A 17,297-nucleotide genomic window follows, 5' to 3' on the forward strand; every position below is an offset into this window, starting at 1 on the left:
TCATGCTCGCAACAAAGAAACCAACCCCGTACTATGAACAACCTGTCACTAGCACAACTCGCAAAAAAAATGCAAAAAAGAAACACTTCCCCCACCCAAAAACCGACACTTGATGCAATTACAGCTAATGGGGCAGTCAAAGATTCAAGTGCTTCGGGACGGGAGAATGACATAAAATGGCAACTATTCGCTAAAGTGGTTCATTCTTTGTTGCACCGCTATTCTCAAGACAGCGTTTACCGCAAGCTGAACAATGAGAATGGGTAATTCATTACCAGAAGATCCATTCCAGCGGGGCCTTCCGTCTTTTGGGTGAGAACAAACGCTTGTGTAAAGTGTGAATCGAAACCATCGAAATAGAAACCAGCAACCGTAACCGCATGCATATGAGACCACGACATAATTTTACAGCTTCACAGATGGTCAACTGGCGCCAACGGCGCCGTCTCTCCCTCATACCAGAACCAGAAACTAATGTACAAGAGCGCGCGAGCGCGCGCTCACACTGATTAAACTCAATAAAGAAAATTAATCAGAATCGGTTCGGTTAAATTGAAATAAATTACCCACGGACGGACCCCGTACGGTTTCCGAAACCCGGGCTGCAGTGGAGCGGACCGCTGCGATTGGGATTGGCCCACTATTTCAATCGATGTCTCCCTGGGTATTAGGGCCGAGAAATGTCACAAACGAGAATGAATCGTTGTTTCAATGCAACCGTCCTCTAGCCCTCTCTTTCTCTCTTTCTATCGCTCGCTTAACTGCTCGATGACTGGCCATTGGGCCGGGTGGTACATTGGTTCCGATGTTCGAAGCAATCGATCCGTTGTTCTGTAGCGAACGGCAAATGCGGGTTCTGTTCACTTCACAATATGCACATATGCGCCTCAATCAGGCATATCGCTCTTCCCGGCATTGGTGCTGGAGCTTCTTTGTCCTTCTTCTTCTGCACCAAAACGGGCACGGGGGCTCAATCGCATACAATCAGTGCGGCAAAGGTGACGCATCCAATTCTCTTTCCAGGAATGAGCCCCCGATCATTTAGAAGCACTTCATGATGACTGCCGCAACTGCACTGCACAAGGACATCATTGCTCGAGTGCCATATTTTAAGTGCACAAACACACACACCGTACCGTGCCGGGGTGGACCGAACCACAAATGATAATTTTCAATACATCCAATCAGTGATGACCGGACGTGTACACACATACACGCACTACCCCTGAGTGAGTGTTTGTTTGTCATTGGCACACATTAAGTGTCGGGGTATTGCCATTTTCCACGCAACGTTGTTGCTCGGAATTGCTTCATTTTCCAGCAAACCTTGTCGCAGCAGTTCCGCCAGCAGGATCGATTTCGGTGCAAATGGGCGGGTATGTCCAGGGCCATCCAGGACGGCCGGCCATCCGAAACCATCCGATAATGGACAGCGAGCGTAATTTATCTCTCAATTTCAATTTGTCTAATTTCTTCCTTCGACACACAGCCGGGGCGCAAAACCTTAGCCTCGCCTGTCACGTGCTATCATCTTTCTACCGGCGCGCGGGGATGTCTTTCGGATTTTCGTCCCCATTCGCCGGTGCCGGTGCGCTGCGGGAAAGCTTGCCACCAGCAAGCACGTGCGAGGGAGCGAAAAGGGAGGACAGTGAGGGAATGAGACAGAGCGGGAGAGAAGATAAATGGTGAAACTAATTTGAATTTAATGCTTATTGCGTTAAATACTCTGCGTGATTGCTCTTGCGGTGCCGTGCGATGGTTGCGGTGCAGTGCGGTAGAGAAACGCGTGGGCTGCCATCGCATCCCCAACCACACACACACACACACAAACACACAGTCACCTGCTGTCGGTTACGGGTGTGCTCATTTGCTGGCTTCTTCAAACCACAATTCTGTCACAGTTTATGAGCACAGCCGGGGCCACGTCGCTCCCTTTTGATACGCCAACAACCTACGCACCCAGTGTAGCCGAGGGAAGTTGCCTAGGCGACGACGCAAGTGTTCGGTCGAACACTCGCGCTGTGCGCCGCTTGTTGCCTATCTTTCAGGCGCGCAGGCGATAATCAGTTTCGAAGCCATTTTTCTGTCATCATTAGTGGGTTGATGATAGCGTTTTCCTACATTTCCCCCCCCCCTTCTTGCCTCCTCCTCTCTGCTGAAATGTTTGCCGTTTTTCATTCAGTACACGAAAAACCAGTTAATTTCTCCCATTGCGCTATCGTGCCGTTGCGTTGTGGTGGTTGATTGCTTGCTGGAGCAATGATTTCCACTTTGCTGGCGGTACGATTTCTACGAAAAACTGCTCCCAAACATAGCTCCTTACCATAAACGACAGGAAAGAAGGAATAATATCAATACGGAAATGACAGAGAGGCAGAAGAAAAAACCAACCAACACTCGCTGTAACCACCGAACTTGCTAACTTTCTTTATCTTATCCAGTTAAAAGCCTTGTTCGGTTATGGTTTCACCCCCGCGGGTTCGCGGCTCGATTATCCAGCCAACCTTGCCTGTCGGAATCCATATCCAATCCTTCCATTAGTGCGGCGTCGTTCCCACTTGTTCCATTTCTTCCGCCTGGTTCGGTCTCGCTTCAAGCTCTCCCGTGTTTATCGTATCTGTTCATGCAAACATGCGTCGCTCCGGACGCATTTAACCATTGGTTTGTCATGAGTTTGCCTGCGCTGCGACGGCAGGCTAGAGTCACCATGGGGCAAATGACCGAGCGCCACTTTCCACGGGCTTTGACACTGGCCTCCACAAAACTCCACTACCGAACACGCTTTGGGTCGACAAAGTGTGAGAAAGATTCAGGAGCCAGGCCCGATATCTAATCAGCCGCATCTAAATTGCCACAATAGCATTATTTTGTTTGTTTATCCGATTATAGAGTCATGGAAATCGATTGTGTAGGTACGGCGCCGTTCTCGCAGTTCAATGCGTGGCAGTTAAAGCGAGGTAGCCGAAATGAGACGGGCGAAATAGATAAGAGGATTGACAGCGTTGGAAGCTCGCGGTTTGGAAGGGGAACGGAGAAGCAGCGAAAGCTTTGCGGCTTTGAATGCGGGAACTTTCTGCTTGAAGGCATGCACAGCCTACGGCCCCTGTAGCAACTCTGTGTGAGCGAATCACTCGCTACCGCTCACCACCACCAAAAATCGTTAGCTGCAAAGCGTGTAGCCTACCTTTCAGGCGCTTTTTCGTCCGCCGCCTTGTGATTAGTTACGGGCGCGTAGAGAAACGTCGCTTGCTGCACGATCGGTGCCGTGTCCGGCTGACCGACCTGAATGTGGTGTGAAGTGGACCCTTGTGTCGTTGTCGACAGAAAGAGAGTGAGAGAGAGAGAGAGAGAGAGAGAGAGCCCTGAAGAGACGGATCTTATCGTACGGGTCAGAGCATACGACACGCACACCAACAGGCGGATGGTGAAAAAGCGTTCATTCCAATCAACTAGTTTCCCAGCCAGGCTCGTCCGCAGCACGTACCATATTGATGTAGCCCACTCGAGCCACCACCGCCACAGTGAAGTGGAACTCCGTCTACTACGGGGAATGGTGCGTTTTTTTTTTTTTTTGATGCTGCGTGTGGAAAGTTTTTAAACGTTTTACGGATGCCCGACTATCGTTCTCCACATAATGCAGATTATCTGCATTTTGAACGTTCCTTCAACAACAGCTTCGACGGTGTTGTGGAATGTGATGAGCAATTTTTTGTTCTCCCCTCCACAGGTTGCCCAGTATTGTTCCCTTTTACTCTTCGTTCTGCTCTCTACGAAGTTGTTTCAGTGGGATATTATGTCGAAAATACAATTGCACTTCAGCAAAATAGTAATTGTCAACGTTATTGAAAGACCTCTAACTATGGACATGACAATTCAATATCCCACAGGGTTGCACCGTGACAACAAAACGATACTAGTGCTCTGCATTATTTAACCTGGTTCTCCGAAAAGGAATGTAACAACTTGTGTTTTCTTAACCACCTTTCCAGACTCGTTATAAATGCACGATGAGCAAAAGTAAACGCTACACCTCGACACTAAAACTGCATTACCCCAAAAGGCAGACAACCCTCCGCGGAGCCAAGAGAATCCGTGCAGTGATCAACGTTTTTTTCTCCAAATCCTGCAACCAATCTCCAAAAGGAATGGTCTGCAGAAGGCTACAGTGTGGTAGAACGATGTGTTGTGATGTTGTTTTAATATTTTACACCGGAGACAGCAGAGCGCATGGTTGAGGTTCGTTTGGACGTTATGCACCGACACACTAAGCTACCGGCACACATTGCAACGCCTCAGAGTCTAGTGCTGCTTCTTCGACAACGTGTGTTTCTTGCCGGTGGAACGAGTGAAAGCTTAAATATGCAATCGATACAAGCATGTTCCCTGCCCCGTCTGCCTGCCTGAGCTGAGCAGCAGCAGCAGCAGCAGCAGAAAGCTAAACCGTATCGATGTGAGAAACGATGCTTCCGGTGGTGGTTCTGGAGCTTTGCTTTTTTGTCTGTGGTGCTCCCGGTATTGACGGTTTTGTTCTGCCCCCGTTATCGTATCGGTTGAAAGTGAGCAAAATTTGTTGCAACTCCTTCCCATATGCTCGAACAACCAGTATGTACATATGATGGTAGCTGCATCTGCTGCTGCTGCCACCACAGACCACGGTCAATAGTTTAACCTGAAGGGTACAAACAAGCGAGACACCAGGTCGTAAGGTCCTATCGGTGTCTATCGTGCCCCGTTGCCCTTACTTACTGCTTAAAGTTTTCTGCTCTCACTTTGATCCTGTTGGTTAAAATTACTTTTCCTTCGAGGAAAGATTTGATTTAGAAAATCCTCAAATCCAAAGACACTTCTTCCCAGTGTTCTCGTGTGTAAAATCCAAACCCCTGGGTAACTACACTAAGCTTGCTAAGTCTGTCTGTAATGGAATCCAATACGGTAACTGAAAAGTTTCTAACCAATCTTTGGACGAAGCGAAGTAGCGCTTTTTATCTGTTTTGTTATAAACGGTTCCTTGGCAATGCCGGGAAGGCTAAGTTTATCTTCTCACTGACCGCAGCTTAACACACAATATGTGTGAAAGATGAGACCCAACTACAAACTTACTGCCATCCGAGATTATAAGTTTGGTGCAAGATTTGTCCGTACAATCGATAAAACTAAAGTGTCCATTGTGCCAGTGGACATTACTTTAAATCACTTTAAACCTATAAACGTCCCACCAGATAACGCGCATGCACGCCAATCTCCCCGCCCCACTTTGGAGATGGTCTGTCTCCCCCGCCAGGTCCCTGGGACCGCTTTTCAAACAAATTATAAAGAGACAAAAGTTTTTAATGACTTCCGACGTTGGTGTAAAAATTAAAAGCAATGATTATGATACTTTTTCCCCATGCTCGGGCTTTCTTCTGATGAGCTCATGATCGCAATGATTCAAGGTCATCAGGACGACGAGCTGTGCGTTTAGATTGATGGCGCGTACCGCGTACAGGCGTACGGAAACAAACATTTGAACAAACATTTGTAACCGTTGCTAACAGTGACCGTATAGCAGCCACCGGAACCGATGTTGTGGACACTTGTTGGACCTGCGCACAGCAAAGCAGAAACAACAGAAGAAGAAGCAACAAGAAGCAATAACGCCTCACGGCGATAATAATTCTAATAGCAATAATAACAGCAATCAGCGGGTACAGCCAAACGCTCCCAAACGGCAATCAATTAAAGCATTAACGATTATGGTGTCTCGCACTAATTAGTCGTATAGATCCTACCGAACAAGAGAGGGCACCGAACCAACCGTAACTCCACGCTGCCGCTCCCTATACCGTATAGCAATATATCGACAAACACAATCAAACAAACACTGCGTTGCGCCAGGATGAGAAGCGCTCTCCTGGGGACTAGAGACAGCCAGAGTTTTGTGCCGATGTTCGTATTTGTGTTTTCCCTCTTCACACTAATTCCCCCTACCCTCCCGCCTGCCTAAGTTACTGGTTATATGTGCCTTCTTCGCAACTAAAACCGTGTGTTTCCAGAAGCCATCTTTGCTGTACCGCTGTGTGCCCGCTGCCGAACATTGGAACCCACCCTGCAAACTTGCTAGATCAACTGAAGCACAAAACTTACTTTTCGATTGGCAAACTTATCTTAGCCCCGGCTCGAATTTTGTCCGGAAGTTTGCGCTGCATTATCTCTGTTTGCTTGCTTGCCTGCTTCTCCTGCTCCCGTGCTCGCTGCTGGTTGTGGTAGAGTTTTCTGCCAGCGAAACGCTCCCCACACAAGGTCGCACACAAGGGGCATTCTGCCACTGCAACTTTAGCTACACCTGGGAAAACGGAAAGCCCGCAAACTTTCGAGCAAAACGAAACTTGAAACTGGAGAAGGGGAACGGGGAAAAGGACGGTGTGTTTCATCAAATAAAATAAGTAATATCTTTATGATGGAACATCGGCATTGCGTGCCTTTTGGGTGCATTTTCGCGCATTCGAAAAGGGGAAACTTGAACGAAACGATGCCTTTTTCTGTGGAAGTTGGGATAAATTACTATTACTTGGCAATGTGAGAAATTTCCCATGCTTTCAATTCACTGCTTTGAAGCATCTCACAATAAGGTTTTCCGTTCTTTATAATAAATAATGGTTCAAAGGGTTTGCAAGAAGAACTGTAGCTTGTTCAATCCGGTTCGAAGGACCAAATTACATATCTAATGTTTCTTAAGAAAACAATTTTAGGCTAGTTTGACTAAGCTTACCCTCAACTTCAGTCACTGAAGCCAATTCGTTTAAATCTTTCTGATCAATTGAAATCTTTGCAATATTTCTTAAGAGATTTTCCATTTCAATCTTTAAGTTTCCTATAATAACTGATGATTATAGGCATTGAGCCCTAGAAGAACTTTGAATTATTAGCTTTAAAGCATTGGCAACCCCCTTTAACTATCTTTAATTGAATTATAATTGTGAAGACACAACAAAACGAACCAATACAAATGCACAAACAAGCTTTAATGCTCATAACGAGTACGCACACAACACAGAACCACATACGGGTGAAGTTATTGATTTTCAGTATTGCCAGACTCCCTTTTTGCACGCTGCACCGCTGCAGTGCTTTTCTTTCTTGGGCTTCACCCGACTGCAACTCACCCTGCTGCAATATGGACCGAAAAGTGCAGTGGAAAGAAAAACTTGCCGCCAGCGTTATTGCCTTCATTGTATCGAACTGAGTTTTCGAGTCCCCCATTTTCCTCTTTTTTTCTGCATTGTACATCTGTTTCTCCGCCGGTGGGAAACCAAACAACGAAAGCCAGTTGTCATTGAGCACATTATTGCCCAGCGGGCCCGAACTACAATGCTGTTGTAGCGGCAGCTACTGCTCATGATGATGATGATGATGATGATGGCAATGATGAGGATGATTGGATGAACTTTTCATTTTACAACTTCCAATACATTCACACACACACTTACTCCCCCTTGTTTGACCGTCCACTGTGTGCGTGTACCTCCCAGGACATTACTCATCGCAGCGTCGTGGCGCGGCAGCAGCACAGCAGCACTGGAGCAGTGATCTAGTGGGAAGGTCCGGTAACGATCGAAATCGATGCGAAAACTTTCCAATCATTCTGTTTCTGTTCCTCTTTGCTCATTTCGCTTTTTTTTCTTTTTTACTATTGCATACACACGATGCATTGCAGAGTGAGAAGATGGTGAAATGTTTAAGCAAGTGATCAACGGACAGGAAATTTACCGCTTGTGAAGTTAATGGGAAAATAGTACATGCGGGGGTCCATTTTTGTTTTGTTTTATCATTCTACTATCTTTCCCTGTTTTTGTTGCACAATTAATGGAAAGCACACTGAATGCACCATTTGCGTTGCGAGTCTTTTGACGTAGCTCTTTTTTTGCAGTTCGTGGGCTGTCCTTGCGAAAGGGGAAATTACCTCAAAACACTGCAACAAAGCAGGTCTAAAAGGAGGAGTGCAAGAGGGGAAAGAGCTGAGCAAGAAATCGTTACCGCAATTTCCTAGCAAAAGTGATCAACAGCGCTGTAAAATTGAATGTTGCAAACAGCTAATTATTTTTCCCGACGTTTCATTACCTGGTACACCCAGGCAAGAGGACAAACAACTCCCTCTCCCTTCCTCTCCCTTCTCCCTCCACTAACAGGCTATGATGAAAATGGAAAAATTATTGACTCCTTACCTGCGGTCCTGCTGCGCTACGGTGTTTTGGGGTGTTGTTGTGGTGTCTCATAAACCGACCTGGCGCTCTCTCGTACTTGCCGTTCAAAATTCATCCAATTTCCTGTTCACCGTGCAGCGCGAGCTGCTGCTTTCCATTGCTTCCTGTTTTCCGGTACAGTTTTCCCCCTTTTCCTGTGCTCTTTGTTTCATTCTCTTCGGCTCATTCTTTCATAAGCTCTACCTTTCCCAAACTCTCAGTGGCATATTCATTTACGACCGCATTTATACAGCCACCCCCGGGTACCACCCCCGGGTATGGTTGTGTGCCGTCTGCTCCCCCAGCTCATGGAAGTGGGAAAATCAAAAGCCACACAACATTCACCACAGCACCGGACGGTAACTCCTGCGTCCTGCAAAAGAGAGTACCACTCTTCATCACTGCCCACTGTGTACGGGGGGGGGGGAGAGCACTCTTTCTTTTGCTAGCACATTACGAAATGAAAGCGTGGATTTAATAACAAAAAGAGGGAGAGAGAGAGAGCACTAAATGTAGAATATTCTTGAAAGGGTGACATTCTTTTAGCGCTCTTAAATGGCAAGGACATTAGCGAGCACGAGATCGTTTCGGTTCGGGTACGCTGTCCGTGTCCGGATCCGTTGGAAGGCAAGGAGTTGAATAAAAAAATCACTGCAAAGAGTGTTACGCGCGCGCTGCTGCTGCTGCTGTTGCTGGTGGCAGGTGTTGTGTAATGCACTTTGATTGCATGCCATAAAAATTTTCTTCCCACTTTTCATCACACCGGTGGAACAGAGTTTCATCACACAAAGTGACAAAACTGGACGATGAAGAGAGAAAGAGAGAGAGAGAAAGTGTGTGTGAAGTAGTAATCCAACGTCAACCGGACGCTTGTCATCGCCCGCCGTCGTCGTGGTTGGTTCGATGGGGCCACAGCAAAGGAGCTACCGGGTGGATGTGTTTAAAACGCTCCTTCCAACGGTCCACCGGACCCGTTGTGCCCGTCAGCAAGAATACCTGATCATTACAAGCATTCTGCCAGTTTTTTTTTTGTCTTTTGTTGAGACTTTTACTTCACACTCCCACGGCGCGTACCCCTTGACCAGTAAAGGGTGCCAACTTTCAGCAGCGGTGAAAGCAGTAAATCGTTACTATGGGCGCTCGGCAGCATGATCGTCCCTGCTCGGACAAACCAGTTTGTGCAAAGTTTTTCCCACTCTGCTGCTGCTGCTGCTGGTGGTGAGAGAAGTTTTCATCTTGTTCACGCTTTGTCCCACGGTTCGGGAACGTGCGCGCACACAACCGCAAGCAATGGTTCACTATTGACCCCTATCAGGTAGAATCCCACTACCCACAGCATCAAAGTGTGCAAAGTATTAAAGTACAATTTATAGAAAATTTCAACCAGCCACAGAGGATCTCTTCAAATCAGCCAATTTGGCCAACACCGTTTAAGCAATTCCCGGCAAAAAGAAAACAGTACGCGGAAAGTGGCAATAAAAATCCGTTTTGGAAACTTTTCCTTTTGCTTTATGACTTCATCGCCTAATGTGTGTTAGAATGGCAGGCCACCACCATCGCCATCATCATCACCAAGCCACTTGTGGTCATAGATCGAACGGCGCTCGTCAAGAATAAAGTGTCTTTTCGTGCCGAATCAAACCACCATTAGAAGTGCTTTGTTCTCGATCTCGCCCGTCGCTCGGTATCGGGTGAGTGAGGGGAAGAGAGCGGGGAACAAAGCCAAACCACCCCCGTCCCCCGAGAGTACTTGGAATTGATTCTCATTTGCATACTCTTGCAGGCTGGCAAAAGCTGGCAAAAGCTGGCAACACAAAAAAGCGCAGACGAAGAGCGAGCTGAAGAAAGCATTACAAAGCATCGCACACCGCATGAAAGGAAAGCAGCTGCAGCTTTTTTTTGCTTTTTTCCCTACCGCACCATTGTGTTTGGGGGGGCGCGAAGGAGAGTAGTGCAAATCCCAATTTTTCCTTATCATGCTTGATTTTCCCATTCTGACGTATCCTCCTGTATCCTTCGGCAGAGCCGGGTTTGCTCCAGCGGCAGGCAGGATTTCCTGGGACGAGTGTGTACGAGGGATAAGCACCGAGCTGAAAGGGACGAGTGCACTGTGATTAGACACGTAGCGTTTCTTCTCGTGCCGAAGAAACAACAGTCTTCGCCCCTAAAGAAACCAGCATGTGCAGCAACGGTTGCAAGGATAGAAACGATTTACATTGCATTTCTTTGCTTTTTTTTTCGTTCGTTCGTTCGTTCTTTCTGCTGAATTCTGTAACGAGAAAGCGAGAAAACGTTGCATACCCTGCAGGCGAAACGTCATTCCGGCTGCAGGCAATGTCGGTGCCCTCACTTACCATCAACCGGTAGCAGTTCGTTCAGCAAGGGGCTGGAGAACACGGTGAGGTGAAACATGCATTATGCATTTTCCATATACATGGATCCCTGTCCTTTCCACTCCGCTCCCCAGGCCGCAACGCGCCGCATCATATCTGCGTGTTTTTTGTCTGTGTGTCCAGGACTCTTCATATAGAGCGGCAACACAGCACCCAGCAGACCCTCCAGTCGTACAAAAACGGGGAGATCTCTTTACTCTGTGTGTGGTAATACCCTCTGTTTTGAAGCATTTGGAGCAGAGTGCAGTGCTGCCAGCGCTACAAAACGGGAGCGGCGGCGCTGGTGTTGTTGGCTGCTGTCAGCAAGAATGACATCGTGTTGTCTACCTTTCGGGCGCCGACACAGCACAGCCGAACCACAACAGCGTCGTACGTAGAAGCTGTACCGCTGCAACCGATGGCGCTGACGTCTGGTAAGAATGTGGGGCGTCCCTTCCTATACGACAGAGGCTTGGTGAATATCATTCCAAACAACAGCAGAAAAAGAAGAATAAAGAAATTGTGAATGCTGCAAGCAGAAAAATATGAAAACGGACTCAGTTGTTGATAGAACCGAGGAGGTGCGGCCCACAAACGAGGGCAAACTGTGGAAGACTTCTGTTTAGTGGAAAAAGTAACAAAAAATGCAAACAAACACACATACAAAAGAGAAAAAAAACAATAGCATACATACAGGCGTGAAGCGCAGCCGTGTGCTTGCGAGGGCCCTGGGCCCCACCACATCGTTACCGGCCGCCCTTAACGCTGTACCGCTGAGGATCTAGCGCTCTAAAACTCGTATGATTATGATGATGAAGCAATGAAAATTCAACAGCCAAAACATGCCGGAGCCAGGCACACTCCGTCCCATGCCGCGTTGTTTGCAGCGTATGGACGTTTAACTCTGCTGGACGTTCTGCACGGACCGGCGGAGCTGGCCGGAAAAGATGGCCCGGGCGAGGTGTCTCCCGAAAGAAGCGAGTGACACTCTTGCACACTCTCCTAATGGTGTTCTGAGATGTCGGTGGCGAGGACAGGGAAAAGTCATTATGCATAACGATTCTCTCCCGTGTCTCGGAGAAAGAACAAAACTTCCGCATGCTTGTGGCGTGTAGTCAAGTGGGTGGATGTAAGCGAGAGCCCGGTTGACCGTGTATGCATAAATTTGAAACCTACCAGCACGCCCGGCTAACACCAAACGAAACACAGTTTCCTGCCGGTGCTTAGCCGCACATGTAAACTTGTCAATTGTCTGCAGAAGTGCTTTTAAATGATATGCCCAACAGACCGGGGGCGACCGGTGGTGCACCGGGGGAAAAAATGGAAATGAAGCACTAGTGAGAGGATCAGCAACAACAACAACAACAGTAACAAAAAAAACCCTATTCCATTGGAAATCGGAAACAAACAAATTGAAATCGCGCGCTCTCGTTCGGCTTGCACGTTGCGCGCGTTGCATACCATGCAGGCGCACTAGCCCGTAGTACCCAAGTTGTACGGGAAGTCGTGGGTTTGTTTTACAGCTTCCGCTGTTTTCCACTCACACAAGCGTGCCATCGTTGCCTGCAGGGACATTTGGTTCGTTGCAGGAAATCAGGAAAAATCAAGAAAATTGTTTTCCGCCCATGGTACTGCTCTCGCTGCAACTTTCGCACCGTGGCAGAAACGCAGAGGTTACAGGTTCGGGCGGGCGTATGTTTTTTTGCCATAGGAATGTGTTTTTTTGGCGACGTAAACCTGCTCCCTTGCCATGTAGATAGTAGGTAAATAGTAGTAATTGCCCTGGGTAGAAAGGCGAAAATATAACACATCCACTCGCTCTGCGGCTTCTGCCAGGGGCCGCCAATGCCGATTGTCATCGTTAAGAAGGCTGCTTGCGTAAAAACAACAATAGGAGAAGGGAAAGAAAAAACTCTCTCTTTCTCACACACACACACACTCACACACTTTCCCATGCTACCGTTTGCGCTTCATTTCCATTTCGTAGCTTTGCATTTCCTTTCCACTTGCACCATTTTCCCACCATTTTTGCTTGAGATGAATCTGAGCGGAATTTGATTTTTCTTTTCTGCTGGCTCTTACCTCCTCCCCCACCACTCACTTTTTTTTTGTTCTTCTACACGAGATTGTTCATATGCTGCTGCTGCTGGTAGTAGGGAAAATAGATTTTTGCTGCTGTTCGCCTAACGAGGCGGAAAATTAAATTTTTCGGTTTTACCCAACAACAAAAGCCGGCACACCAAGCGACCGAAACCAAGCGAACGATACACACAACGGCAGCAAACCAACGCACCGAAACACTCACACACAAACACATATGGGGGAGGGGTGAAACAACCCGGCCAACCATTCCGTAGCCTTAGCCCAGCTTCTTCCGGTTCCGGTGATTTTCTACCGGGTGTGTGTATGGCTGTTTTTCCCCCGTGCCTGTTCTTACTACTTCCATCATATAATTTTACCAGCGTTGTTGTTTTTTTTTTTGTTTCTACTTTCTTGTGTGCCAGATTTGCATGTGTGCAGTTTTTGCGCGCACGACAGCGCGAAAGCTTTTTACTACAGAGGCGGTAGTCGCGGTGCCGCGCGGTCCGGGTTTAATTTATATTCCAATTTCTGTTGCTTAGCCACTTGCTGCCCTGCTTGCGCCGGTTGCATTCGTACGCTAACGAGCGGTTGGCGGCGGCGCTGTGTTGTTGTTTCGGTTCGACGTTTCGTTGTTGTTCCCTGCTGTTCCCTTTTGCACTAATTTTCCTTTCCCGCCATACCTTTCATGCCCCTCTTCCGATGAGGGAAAGCCAGTAAAACCCCAATAAAATCCTGGCAAAGATTGCAAAGAACTGATTTTGTATGTAATACGATTTTTCTTTCGCTCACCCGCTGCTGTTTGTTTGTTTTCTGTCTCCTCCCTACAGGTAAGGAATTTGATGCTAACGCAAGCGAAAAATCGTTTAACCAGCAGGCATGTACCGGCGCTGTAAGGAGGAAGCTCACCAGCGGTTTGTAAGTACTGGCAATGCATGTTTTAGTAGCACGGCCGGGCGAAATGGGAGTGATTGGTGGGGGAAACAATAATTCCAAAACAATCCTAACTTAATTTTCCCGAACCATCAGTGCTGCTCTGTGCTCGCTCAAGTGTGTTCTTGTCTTTTTTTTTTTAATTTTATTTATATTTTCTGCCAATGTTTTTCAATGCCATTGGGCAAGGGAACAGTCAAAAGACACAGCCCGAGCTCGATGACTCGCATGGACGCATGGCGTCATTCGAAACGACCATTAATGCGGTACCCCCGTGCAGGCACCATTTTTCAGGTCCAGAATACCCAATTTCGCACAAATAACAAACTCCATCAAACTCTTTATCTCGCCACGCATCCACACCACGCATCCTGAAGTGAAATATTGGTTTTGGTATTATTTTTTCGATAACTTTACCGATTGGTTCGACGGCAGATGGGCTAGGCAACGAACCCCATACTCAATCAAACCGGATTGACACGAAAACAAACACACTCCCACACTCCTCCAAAAAAAACGGATATGACCGCCCGACTCCGACGCCATTATCATAGGTCGTTATGGTTTGATCATCAACTTACACACACACCGTCGTGCTGTGTGCGAAATCCATCGCCCGGCCGGCTAGAACTCTTGACCCAGTTCCCCATCAATCAAAAGCCCGGGGGGGCAGAAGAAAAGGAAGCCGGCAGCAAAATATTACACTTTCAATTTGTGCCGGACACCACCCACCCAGCGGTTAGAGGGCGCGCCGGTTCGATTCGAGCGGCCCGGTAAATTGGGGCACACTAAGGCAACATCGTCCACCGACGCCGCCCGGAGGGGCCACTCCATCAAATAAAGTGGCCCAACTCCACCGCCAGCGCTGCCAATTTGTGGTAGCGTTCGCGTTGAAATATTTCATTCAGAAGCGGCTTTGAAAGCCGATTCGGGACGATTTCGGGACGCGCATTGTTGATGTAGCCGAGGACAGAGGAGGGAGAGAGAGAGAAAAAACACATCACGAAGGACACCACATCCTCCAACCAGCCACAATAGAGGAAATGCGTTCACGACGTTTTGATACCCACTGAGGAGGGGGGGGGGGGGCACTGGGCAAATATTGAATGGACGGCGGCTGGCTTTCGGTTAACTTTTTCGATATTTTATTTTATTTTATTTGCCTACCAACTCCCCCCCAACATCCACAGCGATCCCCAGAAACGCTCAGAAAGCTGCAGTATATTGTGTTTGTATTTTCGCTGCTGCTGCCCGCACGATGGATGGATGGGAAATGAAAATATTTATTATTGCTTATTGGAGGAGCGTTTGGAGGACGGCGTTCGCAAAATGGGTTTCCGAATGTTGCGCCACACACCGGACAAAAAAACAGCCTTCCACAGTCAGTCTCAATGGGCAAGCTCCTCAGGCGTTGAAGAAAATTAAACGAAACAACCTTCATCGCCAGTCAATTCGCTCTCTCTCCCTCTCTCCCTCCCTTTCTCTCTTTCCTCATCTTGTGTTTTACACCCACTCTCGTTGTTTCACCATTCAATGAAACCATTTTTCCAAAAGCGCTGCGAAACCGAATCTTTTCATCGTCGGTTGGTCGGGCAACCGTTTTGTGTTACCACAAGAACAGAAAAAAAAAATTGCCAAAAAAAGCTCTAATGCGCCTCAAAACTCAATTTGGAACTGCTCCACCCACTGCCAATGCTCAATGCTTCGTGATGTTCTGCACGATATGCCTGTGAAGGATATGATTAAAATCAATACATCCAACAATAATAAATTGAATGTCTTTCGTTCGGGATGATCTAAGGCAAGGCTGTGATAGCGTCCTGCCACCTCGGTGCGCTTTCATCCTTCATTTCCCAACCCAGTTAAGTGTTGTTCCATTATGTTTTGTCATTTTTTCCGCTCTAAAAATATCAATCCCAAAGCTCCCCAGCACACATATGGATGCTTTTTCGCACACCTCACAATACAGTCCCCGGGATGGTGGTGTGGCGTGGATTTAATTATTTCTTCCTACATTACATTTATCACCATTAAAATTGACGACTATGACGACGACCAGTACAAAATCAAATCGCACCTCCCGCTCCTCTCGCAGCACCGTTGATGATTCAATAAACGCAGAACAACAACGCCAAAGGAACAACAAGCTCTCCGTAAAGTGATTGGGGACACGCTCTCCCTACTCATAACACCACACCACACCGTGCACGGCAAATGTCAATCGATCTCAATTTATCCCCTTACCCTTGTTCCCCACGTTCATTTACTTCTGCTCCCTTCACTTCATCCATCAGACGCGCGGGGCCGTATTAAAACCCGCACGCGTGTTTATCATTCCACTGCCGAATTCATCCCTCAACCGTTCCGTTCGGGGGGGGGGGGAGGGGGGAAACATCTCCCTGGAAGGGTACAAAATGTGACAAACAAATTGGAGAAGCATGTGAGCATATGAAAAACATTTTGCATTTTTTGTTATCCTACTACACACTCCCCAGCCGAAGACACTTGCGAAGATGTGCACGCGCAAATCGCAGGAAATATTGTATCACTTGTGATTTCAACCTGCCGTCGGGCGGAACGGCGTGAAAAAGGGATTGCAGCAGCAGAAATATACATTCAATAAATAAATTTAAATAAATTGAGTTTCCAGCATGTCGATTTGGAGCAATACACCGTACCTTTTTCTGCTACCCCTTTACGTATACGTGCATGCAGCGATCAACGGAAAGCATCACCGTCGTGTGGCTCGACGTGTGTCGCCTGTTGAGCTACGAATGGAGCTCACTGACCACACCGAGCCACCGGGTGTTTGAGTTTGAATTGGACCTGCTACATATGCAACACACATTCGGTTTGATGCATTCTCTCCGTTTGCTCAGCAGCTTCCCGCTTCAGCGCACATCTCACCGATATGATTAGCATCGTAATGAGATTTATACTACCGTGCCGGGGCCCACCCTTTTTGCTTTCCCGGGTCCGAAGCTATGAACAGTTCTGAGTATTTGCGTCCGAGCAGACACATCTTACAGCGGCTCCCACGGGTGAAAAATCAACCGTGGGCTACCAGACACAATCAAAATCTCGTCACCCCAAGATTGCACGCCAGATGAATGATTCATAATTTTTCGCTTCCTTCTTTCTACCGGTGTAGCAGTGAACTTTAACCCTGTCACAAAAAGTGAAGTGGACCTTCATCATTGAAACTCGACTGAGAACGTTCAGCTGGGAGCTACAGTGTTGCAGCGCTACAGTGTAACCTCTATCTATTTATCTGCAAAGCTGTAAGCGAGACAAAGAAAGTAATCGTTCAACTCCTTTTTTTTAACTCCGTTTCCAAGTCCCCATGTTTTTTTCTTATTCTCCCTCGTGGAAGTTACTTTTGTGTGTTACTGTCGGAGGGAAATGGAAAAAATGGATCCTGCAAAGATTCCTCTTCTTGCTGTGTAGAGTTGTTTTTTTTTTGCACACTTCCCATCGGCATCGCACACAAAAGGAAGACAAAAAAGGTAGCAAGTGTCTTCACTATCTCCAGTCTATTGTGTTGGATGTGAGTGTATTGCAGCATGTGTTTAACATCTGCTGTACAAGCTTACGCGAACGGGAAGCGTCCACCAACAGCGGCGGCAGCTCAATTCTGCAGAAATATCGGGGAAAGTTGGTAAAGTGCCAAACGCTTGAGTCAATCGATTTTTGA

General features: G+C 47.4%; 1 protein-coding gene and 1 long non-coding RNA gene across 4 annotated transcripts in view; both read left to right on the top strand.

Moving 5' to 3' along the window:
* LOC120900992 overlaps positions 1-13,602 on the top strand; it is a 120,174-nt gene extending 106,572 nt beyond the window's left edge. The window contains exon 3 of the long non-coding RNA XR_005739269.1: positions 13,501-13,602. This is a non-coding gene — a long non-coding RNA (uncharacterized LOC120900992). The remainder of the gene's footprint in view (positions 1-13,500) is intronic.
* LOC120900989 (matrix metalloproteinase-2) overlaps positions 1-17,297 on the top strand; it is a 264,511-nt gene that overhangs the window by 202,775 nt on the left and 44,439 nt on the right. The gene's annotated exons all lie outside the window — the stretch shown is intronic.

This window comes from Anopheles arabiensis, chromosome 3 (genome assembly GCF_016920715.1).
Source record: "Anopheles arabiensis isolate DONGOLA chromosome 3, AaraD3, whole genome shotgun sequence".
Lineage (NCBI taxonomy): Eukaryota > Metazoa > Arthropoda > Insecta > Diptera > Culicidae > Anopheles > Anopheles arabiensis.